At 40.9% G+C, this 12,049-nt stretch overlaps 1 protein-coding gene across 1 annotated transcript in view; it reads left to right on the top strand.

The window, feature by feature from the left end:
- The first annotated feature begins 466 nt into the window (after positions 1-466).
- zbtb20 (zinc finger and BTB domain containing 20) overlaps positions 467-12,049 on the top strand; it is a 29,130-nt gene continuing 17,547 nt past the window's right edge. The window contains exon 1 of the mRNA XM_031869099.1: positions 467-713. The gene's annotated coding sequence lies outside the window, so the exon portion shown is untranslated. The remainder of the gene's footprint in view (positions 714-12,049) is intronic.

Raw genomic sequence — 12,049 nt, forward strand, 5'->3', positions numbered from 1 at the left:
TTGTGAACGCTGATATTTTGAACAGCAAGCGTCGGAGCCCGCACAATAAAAAGACATAGGCTAAAAATGACACAATAACGGTTGGGTATGTGGTTAATGCGCACGCTTTTTGGGGCGCGACATCGCTGGGAACCTGTTTGAAACCTCATCCTTCACGGGATACGTTACGCATCGTTACATCCATTTATACAATTGCTGCGTTGCTGCTCTGGCAGGAGCAAACTTAAAACACCTCGAGTAGGAGGAACATTACTACTACAACTACTATTACTATAACTCCCACCACTTCCACAGAGACATAATGGAGCCGGTTTCACCGTCCCACTGTGCTCCCTGCGATTGGGGCACAATAATGTTGGCGGATTTCTGATCCAACCGAAGACAGTGCACTGTTCTTCCAATGGCAGCTTTAAGTGAAAGGCGTGCCTGCCTGCCTGCATGCATGCCCCCCCTCCTCCTCCTCCTCCTCCTCCTCCACCCCTCAAAGTACTCGATGTATAGTTAAAAAATGGGAGGGCACACTTGAACCGAGCTGCTCTATGAAGGTAGGCTGCAGCGTGTGTTTATTGATGAGATGAAAAGAAGATGGAAGTGAGAAATGAAACAAAGTAAAGGAACATATTAAAAAAAAAACTATACGCGCTTCGTCGGGGGAAAACAGGGGGAGCCGTGGAAACGCTGTCGCCACTTTTTGAACGAGCTTCGAAGTACAGGTAAGAAATTGAGGAAAAGTAGGAAAAGGGATGGGTCTTTACACTATCTATAACGCAATTATTACAGGGGAGAAATTACAGGAATTTCCTGTGTAAGAGGGGAAAACCTTCTCGTAGACTTTCGGGTGATGTGCATGAAATACCGCGGACTTCCATGTAGTTGTGGCTGGCTTTACCAACCACATATTACGCTCTAGATAATCGAAAACTTCCCTTTTTAGAGGATTTCAAACATTCAATAAACGTGACGCCAGCGTACGATATGCAATGAAACGAGTCCCTCATGTTAGGCGGGCTCAGTTTTGCATGCCAGAGGTTTTGTTGTCCGTTTATATTCGACTACAAAAAAAAAAAAAAAAAAAAAAAAAACGCGCTGCCCTGGCATGACGCAAGTTTCCCCATCTGTCATTATTCTCTCAACATGCCCCTTTACCTTTAGCCCTTTACTTTCGCATTTGCCCGCGAGCCGGACAGGGGACACTTGAGGACAATACTCTGGGCAAACTGTGTTCACAGGTCCGATTCTCTGAATCAAGCGAAAGCCTCAGCGATGCTCGCAGGCTGCTCGTTCACATTTCACACACTGTGAGCCCGGAACAACTGTGGCAGCCGACGTGCGCATTTGGCTTTTAGGTCAGTTATTTGAATCAAGAGGAAACGCGTTTCCTTATTGCAACGGAGCACCACAGCATAGTCTCGCTGCGAATCTATTTCTAAAATACATTTCAGTTTGTTGAAGTTGCCGGAAAGAGAAGGGGTTTCGACGTTTTTTGAAATACATAGCAGCGGCTCCTGTACAGCGCTTGTACTCAGACAGATGTCTAGCCTACATTTTTTATGAATTAATATCAATACGGCGTGGTATTTATGAGATGGGGTTACATTAAGATATGCTCAGCAGGCGGATTGGGGGAGGCATGGCTAACATTGTGTCTGAAGGTAAAACAATACCGCAGGTTCAGTTGAGAGAAATCACAACTAAATCCAGTGGGACTCTGGGCTGGATTTTTTTGGTGCCATGTTTCCCCAAAATGAATGATCTCGGTAATGGTCGCAATCCGTTTTTATTCCGAGCCTACAGTTCGTGAAAATGTTTGCGATGTGAGGATGTTTTTGGCAAAGGCATGGCCTAGATATGGGGCCATGCTCTGGTGTAATTAAAGTTGCAGGAGGCGCTTGCTGCGTGTCTTTTGAGACATTTTGTTGCAAAATATTCATGGACAACTCGTGATTCCTTTGCTCTTGCTTATTAGATGGCACTATAGAGGCGCTTCACCCCTTGAATAAAGTTAAAATATGTCTGTATATGTTCCGCTTTGGCGCCATTAAAAAAAATAAATGGAGCAATGACTGCCCAAAATTCACAGAAAGGGCCACTGGGAGTTAAACCGGAGGAGCATGTCTTGTTCTTTTGGGCTCCATCTATCCGTGCGAGATCGTGCGCGTCTGTCTGTCTGTGTGTGCGCGTGTGCGTGTGACTGCGAAACGGACAGAGTGTGCTTGCGTGCGTGTGTGTGTGTGGCAAACAGATGTTGTCCTAAAGCGCTTGGCTTTGTCAGATAAAGAGAGTAATACAGCGTGTTCTTGTGGCTATTATAAGCGATGCTTTCTACAATACGGCATGTGTCTGATTATAGGCACATGCAGGATCGCCCTTATAGCCCTAGAAGTTGTGTGTGGGTATCGAGCTTTGCATCAACGCACTGTAGTCATGTCGGAGGTCGACTCTGGTGTGGTCACCGCTGTTGACGTGAGAGGACGCAGGTTTCCACACACAGGAAGGCCGGTCTCGGGTTTGACACATGGGGAGGCTGCACGAGAGCGCAGCAGCGCTGCGACCATCAGCTCCGGTCTGTGGATGTGTACCCGTGTATATGTGTGGGTTTTGTTTTACCACATAATTGTGCGTTCATCCCTTCTCACTTGTGTTGTGATCATTTCCTGCTCCCCCCCCCACCCCCCGCCTTCATTCAGAATATCTTTCCACAACTTAAATGGGCTGCGATCCTATAGGCTTGGTTATGTAACTCACGCTGCACTGGATCGTTTGTTTTCTGAATGGATACATTGGGAGAGCTGCGCGTGCAGCCCGGTGTAGCAGAAATCCGACGTTACACTTTGATGTAAGATTTTCAGCTATGGGCATGATTATACATCTGTAATATGAATTGGAGCATATTGATTGACAGGCTGCATGTGGGTGAGTGAAGTACAAATGATATTGTCACAGAGCGTATACACCGGTTGGAATACCCTTCATCTGAAAAGAAACTCCACACAAACTTAATACCTGTATTTTTGGACATTTCATTGTTTGAAGAATTGGAGGGTACTTGTCTTGTGCGTAAGTGAGCTCTCATCACGGCTTGATGTCAAAAAAACTCTGTTTTTATCAGCACAGAGAGGTGTACAGTGCTGAAAGAGAGACAGCCAATATGTGTGTTGGGAGTGTTTGTAGTCCAGAGTATCAGGTGCCCAGTTTCATCTCTGTTAAGTCACTAATGAGTATATATATGTATATATTCCACATGTACATTAATATTCACAGTGTTTGAGCCATCGCCATTTGCCAGCTTTCTGTGTCACGGCTAAAACCCACCCATGACTAATGAATATTTAAGAGCATGTCTGCAGACCAAGGAAACTCATTATTGTATGAAGGAGACCCAGCAGATAAACTGTAGACCTCCTCACATGAAGGCTGGGGGCTGGGGGCGGTCAGTTAATCCACACTCTGCAATCAATCCCAATTTTCTTTTGGCTTCACCATCCTTCACTCGTCCTCTGTTCTGGAGCTCTCTCTCTCTCTCTCTCTCTCTCTCTCTCGTTCTCTCTCTTCACATTCAGCCATTTATTATTGACCAACAAACTCACACAATGTGTCCACAGCATTCAATTTTGAAATGTTTCGAGCTGATTTAGTCACCCGTTCGCACATTTCTCCCACCGGATTATTTGGGTTTGCTCAAGTGAAAATGTGTAAGGAAACCATGCTGCACCAATGTAATGAGTGCTTCTTTGGAAGGGACATATAACAATCATCTTGTACTGTACTTGCACACAGATGGCAGGTCAGTATTCCAAATCATTTTTTTAAGTGCAGCGAAGGCACTGTTGCCCAAATAGTCAAGATAGAGACGTCTCTCTGACGCCTCTGCAATGCCACATTTGTGGTTATTCCTTCACCGGGCTTTTACCAGGTAATTCTGGTGGCACATATACCTAAATATTTAAATGTATAGATCCATGTTCATTGTGTGGTTTCAACACAACTCTCTTGAAAAGGTTTTTAGGCGTTGGTGTTCTTTTTGGACAGTAGTGGAAAGGACGGGAGAGGTGCGAGAGAGCATTTCATATCGGTCATGAATAGAATTCACCTCAATCCACTATTTGTTTTGCCGCGTAATATTTAATTTGAATATAATTAATAATTCAAATTTAGAAAATGTAAATTTGGTTGCAAATTTAAGAATACTGGCAATGTAATAATAATACAAAATAAATTCTTGCATTTGGACCTTTTACAGATGAAGTTAAATTAATATTGTAATCCATAATCCTAAACAGGGCATTTTACTGTAGTATAACAAAAGACATAAAAAAAAGAAAAGAAATATGCACTTGAGTCCATCTTGGCACTTTGTCTACCCCAGTTGAACATATTTGGCAGCCATTTTGGGAATGCAATAGAGATCCATCGATATAACGAGCCACTTTGTGGATTGCATCCAGAATGTCACAGCGCTTGTTAACTACGTGGCCTTTTTTGTCTCAGACAGTGTTTATCCCTTTCCCCTCCTTTTCTGTTCCCGCATAATTCTCGTTAGAAGAATATTCCCCCACGGAGCAAAACTAATCTTTGATGTGATTGCCAACTGAGACTGTTTTCAGGTGCACGCCTTAAAGTTATTGTTGGGTCTTATAATGAACTACAGCGTAGCCTTTAAGCCTTGAGTAGACTTTCAGGTTAAAGATTTGGTTTTGTTTAACAAGAGCTCCTAAAGTTTCTCACATTATGTTAATTGCAAAGACTGCTGTTTTACAGCAACTGCTGCTTTAATACTGCATTTGAGTCCCAAATTACCATGACAACCCTAAAATAAACCTTAGATACCTCTTAAGATTCAGCCTTATTTTAGATCAAAGATGTCATACGTATTCATTTTCCTCATATCTCTCGATCATAGTCAAATATAATCTAATTACTAGCTAACTCCGCCTTGTTTTTGTTTTTTTGCAGCTATAAATTATTAGCTAGTTGGCTCCTGGCTGACATAACGTGCTTCTCTTCACATTACAATTTTAATTTTTTTATTCTTGACAATACTTGTTACACAATTGCAAAACCTATTGAGAATGCATCCAAGTCGCCTTTGTAATTAAGGAGAGACTTTTCCCTACAGCTGCATTATGCAACACAGAAATGCTGTTACAAAGATTTATGGCGATTTCCTTCCTGGAAAATAATATGCCTTGTTTGAGTGGAGGGAAAATGTATCTGGTTTATTGATGATCATTTTGCCAGGATAGAAATATTTGGCAACCAGTCAGTTATGCGTACATATTGCTTAAAACGGTTAAATGTCACATTTGTGAAGACTATACCTCAATTTGTCAATTCATCGAGCAGGGATTTTCAAAATACTTATCCACTCCGCCTTTTAGTAAATTGGCAGTTAGAATTACTTTTGTAAAACTGAATTGCACTGAAAACCCAATGACTTTAAGAGCATGCAGCACACAGGAAACTGACAAACAACAAACTTTAAATCTTGTGGGTTTTATTTCAGTTTTCAAAAGGACTTTTGTTTTGGAATCTCCCCTCCCTGCAAGTATCACAGGAATGTGTAATGAAAACACACATTGAGGCTAAATATGTATTTGTGAATGTTCCACGCTGTTGTCAGGCAGCTTTTATTCTGTTCTAAAACTTTATAAAGTCCTGTGAAACACTGGTAATATCCTTGTGCAACATTGTTTTTAGGATAACTTTTTTTAAAATATTTCCAAAATATATATGTGTGCACATCCCACATGGAACAGTTGAACACGCACTGGCCCCCGGGTAAGCCTGTTGTGTCATTCTTCAATGTTTACAGATACATTTGGTACAGAGCCCAAATTAATAGCCTCTGTTAAATATAACTGTCATAAAATGCTGTCCTGTAAATTACAATACGTACAGTACAAATACAATCCGGTTGTGCGTGTAACCATGTGTTTCCATTACTTTTGATAAAATTGCTAACAGACTCTGGATTCCTGCTCCTTTATGTTTTCAGGGCCGGTTTTAAAGCTTTTCATTAATAGTCATCTGTTTGAGGAACTTACAAGGACAAAAGTGTTTTTTTTTTTGTTTTGTTTTTTTAGATCTATGCAACCTGTTGTAATAGTGTATGTTCGAATACACATTTTCATTTGCATGACAGAAGCAAGCGTTTAAACCTAATTTGCATTTGCTCTCGTTAAACACACACACAGGCAGGCCCAGGCATTTAACTGATGTGAAAAATGTATCCTGGATTCTAATAGCCAAGTTGTGTGTTTGCCAAGGTGCATGCGTGTCCTCAGTTTACCCTGCTACCCATATGGTTTTCTACAAGTCATGGTGAGATCACTGCCTAGTTGAAGGTGTGAGGGTGTGGGGGGGGAGGGAGTATCTAAAGAGGGTTTAAGAAAAATGTAGAAATTATGTCTTCAGTGACTTTTAAACCAGTTTTAGAGAATAAGCGGCGTGTATTCTCTGAGTCTATCTTGGCTTCAGGAAGACTTTTTTAAGCCTCGTGCCAGTAAACAGCACTTACAGCAGCCAAACTAGGATTGTGCACAGTCTCTTTCAATGTACATCGGTATGCACTGTGCAATGGGGAATTATTTACACAATAGTGTTTGTGTTGGGTTTTATCACAAAATGAAAATTCTTGGAAGTATTTCCACAGAATCTAAGGTTGTTTTTTTAATTTTATTTTTTATTGACTCAGTCATTCAGGGGGGGGGGGGGGTTCACTGTCATACATCATTTGAAAGAAATTCTTTAACAAAGAATTTTCTTTTTAAATATTCGTTTTTATTGTAGAAATGAAAGGGATTTCTGCTCTGATACTGTCGGCATTGTTTATTGCCCTGACAATGACCTTGATAAAGACAGATTTCAAAATAGACTCCCTTTATGAAGCTGGAAACCATTATTAATTCGACTAATAGCTTATTATGGAGAACTCTTGTGTTCTTAGACTGTTACTCCACGTGATGCAGGAACATAGACAGAATAAAACATGGACTTCGTCTCCGTGACGTGACCCATAGGTTTCTGAAGAGCCGTTGTGAAGCTCTAAGGGTGCTCTGACACAGCCTTACTCCCGCTAATCCCAAAATGGGCCAATAAGTGCACCGTTGGTCGAGCTGAGGCGGGCCCAGGTGACGGCAGCAGAGGAGACAGCAGCCACGCCCTTAATTATGCCTATCTTTAAGCCTTGATCAAATTAAAACGGGTTAGTAATATAAAAATTTAGGGATATTAAAATGCGTGTCTATGGAGATTGACCCTCAAGTGAGCATTTGAGGAGCTGCAGTGTTTGGCACTTCCACCTTGGCTTCATTTCTCGGGAATTAAAAGTGCAGCAAGAGCGCGTGTAACCTGTTCAACAACAAACAAATGGCAAAGCAATGTGTCCGTTCAAATCAAAGTTGCTGGTCTTGTTTCAAAAATACGTTTAAGGATAAAAGTGATTGAGATGACTCTAGTAACATCGACTCTCGTTCATACCACCTGTGTAACGTTTTCAGTCCAGATGCACTCCATGTGTCGGGGCTCCATGAGATGTTTAAGTGCTTAGTACACCAATGTATTATTAATGGCACTCAGAATAAAATACTTTGTGGCAGCTGCTATGTAAACTAACATTAAGCATATTTTTTTCTTTTATAATTTCTATGAGTCCATGACATGAATGCATTTTAGACTGAATGTCTTTCGTAGCCTTTGACTCCAGTAGGCTGTGCTGCTTGCTGATAACTCAAGGTCCATTCATTCGCTTGATGTTATTTCATTCTTAGTCCTGTTCACGGTCATTTCAACATATCTCAACATGCATTTAGAGGAAGGCAGGGCAACACCCTGGGCAGGTCACTGGGCTAACACACAGACTCACAGAGGTAACAGCAGCTAGTCATTGAAGGTTAAAACCCCTGTTGCTCAAAGAATACTGAAAACATCTCAACCCTCCTCCACTTATCAATCCAACAATGACGCCAAAAATGACTAAGAAGCAGCACATTCATGCGTCGTGATTTTTATAGTACTGTTACTCGAAACGACTAAGGATCTTAGGTTACACTCAAGGGCTTATGGGCTATAGATTGTTACCATCAAGGATAATAAATCTGCTACATTCAAAGAAGCCCACACTGACCAGCAATTCATGTGCATTAGCGAGGCCAAAAGGCCAGATGATTATCATAAACGGAGCTGATGGGTGGCCGTGTTTTCTCCTCGCTTTGTGCGTTGGGTTGACTCAGTAGAGGAGACAACCTCAACTACACCAACATACAATCGTAATAGGAGGTTTGAATACTGAAAATGAGCTAGTAGTAGCTTCCATGACAAAAACACTGAAGGCCTCCCTTTAAAAGCCCAGTCTATGTCTTTGCAACAGAGAAAGGAATACGTGATCAGTGTCGGTATTTGATGTGCAACTTATAATATACTATAGAAGGAGTATAACTACATTGCACATTTCCTCTGCAGTCATTCCTGAGCTCTGTGAGTAATAAAAAGAGAATGCCCACACAAGGTAACCTGCCTGCAAAAGTAATTTACAGCAGAATTTGACACAAAGTACAGCCTTAAATTAGAAAAAAAAGTAATTTACCACAGAGTGTAATTTTTGAAAATATTCCTAAAAATGTTGACACACCAATTTACAGTTTTTTTGTTCCTGATGTTATACACTATTGCACAATGAACTTGCTGATCGATATAGTATTGATAAATGTGTTACAAGTTGGTGTTTTTATACGTTATTGTAACTTTATATGTGTCAGTTTTTGGGGCTGCTGTGAGGTAGTTCTCTCCAAAGATGCAGTTACTGAGTAACAGTGTGTCTTACTTACAGCATTCTTTGGATGTAGTTTGTAGATTTGCAAAATGACTCTTACCTGTTATACATGCTGATACTTTCTATAGATCACTGACCTTATTGTCCTTGTTGAAACATTTATTTCATGGGGCCGTTCAGTGTGTTGCACTGTATATTGGGAACATTTGAATCAGCTCATATTTCTAGATAATAGTTTGTCTTCACTAGAATGTCTCTGACCCCAAAAAGGTTGAAAACTTGATTTTATTTAATTTTTTCCTTTGGGCCTTTCTCTCATTTCTTGTGAAATCCTGTAGTTGGCTTGCTTGACACATTTGTCTTGCGACACATTATTGTATGGATAAAGTTTCCTAATGTGGCTAGATTGCACCCACTCCCCATTAGATTAACAGAAAACTTTACCTCTGTGCCAACTTTTGTTAATTTCAAACCGTCCTGCTGTAAATTCAAGTCAGAATATCTAACTTGTATTGCTCAGCTGGCCTGCAGACCAGTCTGGACCGGTGAAAGTGTGTATAGGGCACTCGTGTGGTCGGCTGTGTTTCAGTGTGTCAGCATTACACTTTTAGATATGTCAAGTGACCTGACGAGACATACATAATCTGTATTTACAACACAACAGCCTGCCAAACTAGAAATACACTACAAAGTGCTAACACCCGTAAGGTCTAAAATAAGCACAAAATATCTTGTATTAAGTTATCTGGATTTTATATAACACAGTGTGTTGAAGGTCTCCATAGTTTATCTGAATAATGCTACAGGCTAAAGAAATATGTTACATCATGAAACCTTTTTTTTTTTTGCTAAATTGTACATTTTCACCTGTTTCCTTAGCTTCTGCGTCGTTAAGAAGCAGCATGTCATCAGCTGTTTTTGTGTTTGGCGATCCTGTTTAAAGGCGAGTATTGAGCTTGCCAGATTCTGGGAGAGAGGCTAGCTTGCTGACCCTTGAAGCACAGGCCGGCTAACAAACAGTGCAGAGGTTGTGCTGAACTGCTTAGAGCACCCTGCTGCATTTGTGAAAGTTCAGCTCTGTGCTGGACCACCTCGACAGCATGCTGGTGAAACACGCGGTCCAGAAGTTCTCCGGATGATCCCATTCACGTTCGCGAATGGGGAAATAATGAAGTAGTTGTTGTTGCTTTAATCAGATTTGGAATCTTATTCAATCACAGGTTCGCTTCATGTACAACATGTATGAGGCAGGACAGGCCACGTTGTACAACGTGTGGAAAAAAATATTCTATTTTCATTCCAATTGTCATCACATACATAACACATTACATCAGAGCATCATAACCACATTGATATAATTCACATTTTCAAGACCACACACACACACTGAATAACCAGTTTGCTCTTTAGTCTTCTTTGTTGTTTATTCTGTTTTGTACTTGCGAGTGTTTTCCTTCTGTTTCTTCTCTCTAGTGACAAACGTAATATTAACCTAAACATTTTCAGAGGCTCTGCTGTAAGCTGTACTCTGCAGTGTTTTGTAGCAGAGGTTCCACACTATCCTCTAATCACTCAGAACAAAACATCTTTGTCCCGTTTTATCTCCCAAGGACATAAAGTGAGGAGAAACTTTGTTTTCTCTCAGAGATATTAAGGTGCTACAGCAACACAATTCTCTTGTTGAGATCGTGCTTGCTTACGTACAATCCAGGCATAAATAGAGGCATAAGACCACAGGCAGCTGAGTAGATATCTCCTGCCAAACAGAATTATTTAACTGGCCTTTCTCATGATACACTAGTAATAGACAGAGAAGTCCTGTATGAGCATCTTTGTAAGTTCATGAAGATCTCCCAATGGCCCGTGAGGTCCTTTTTTTTTTTTTTTTTTGGAGAGGCAAAATGTCCTCGATGTGTGTAGTAGCTGTAGAGAGGCAGTTGCTGTGGACACTTGAGCCTAAATGATAACTCTTGAATTTAGCATTATCTGCTTCGGGGGTTAGAGGTGTTTTGGAGACTATCATATGAGTAGTCAGGTGATTCTTTTTGGTCAAATGCTCATTAACAAAAGCACAGCCATTTGCCAGTTCTGAGATATTTCTTAAAAGCGTCCTTTCCAGCTCCAAAGTGAGATACTGCCTTTATAATTGCAATGGCTGTGAGCCAGCAGTGGCTGTTTGTTTTTTTGCCCCCTGTGCTCCTTTTTTTTTTTTTGGAAGCTCTAAAATACAGTTACTGATGGCGCCAATTCATGAAAGTTTGTGTTCCTGCAAAAGTATATTAGAAAGTAGATTATCCTCCCATCTGCAAATAGACAAAGGATGTGCTATGGATAACGGGTGGCGGTGGTGGGTGTGTTGTTGTTTTTTTGACAGAAAATGACGAAGTTGAACAAGCTGTCCTGTCAAAAAAATATTTAAACTGTCCTTTACTTGTGTAGTGGGATTGTAGTGTGTGCTGCTATTTGTTTGCCTGAGGAATTTATTTGAAAGCCGCACATCCTGTCACATTGAGATTCAGTTGGACTGAATGTGTCATCACATTGATCTGCTGTGCTATTTGAGACATTGTAGTGGCAGGAACTAAACATGAACAGTTAGATTCAATTTATGGCGACTATAAAGAGTTAACAGTTCCAGATAGTGTGTGTGTGTGATGCACAGAAATGCACCAACATAATACAGTTATTCAAGCAATCTGGATTGAGCGGTGGCCATAACATTACACTGGCACTCTGTAATTACTTCACAGTGCTTCCACCAAGTAGAGAGCATTCACAACAGGGGAAAGAAAAAGAGTTGCCAATTGATGTAATGTGATTTTACAGCGTTTTGCATATTTTTTTAAACTGTCCCTGGTGGTGAGCTTGAAATCGAAACTGTATTTTGAAGGGAGAGTCACTGGTCTGTGTTGTAGGTGAAGGGCCAGTTCAAAGTACAGCAGCAGGACGTCTCGTGTCGAAATTGTTTGGACAACACCTGGTTCAAGTGTAATTGATACGCGTTATAAGTACCATCAGACATTCAGACACATTTCAAGAATAATTCGTTGGTGATGTTACACCTAAAATTTCAGTGAAGGGAAGAAGGAAGGAAGAGTGAAAAAAGAAAAAAATAATCTTGGCTCAACTTGTCAAACAGCCTACGTGCTTGTTGATGATTCTCAGTGACTGCTATAAAGGCAAATCAATTCAATTGTGAGACTGTGGGGTGTTTTCTTCTGCGTCTCCTGAAGTGTGTGTGTGTGTGTGTGTGTGTGTGTGTGTGTGTGTGTGTGTGTG

This window comes from Anarrhichthys ocellatus, unplaced genomic scaffold (genome assembly GCF_004355925.1).
Source record: "Anarrhichthys ocellatus isolate YVR2014 unplaced genomic scaffold, GSC_Weel_1.0 scaffold46, whole genome shotgun sequence".
Lineage (NCBI taxonomy): Eukaryota > Metazoa > Chordata > Actinopteri > Perciformes > Anarhichadidae > Anarrhichthys > Anarrhichthys ocellatus.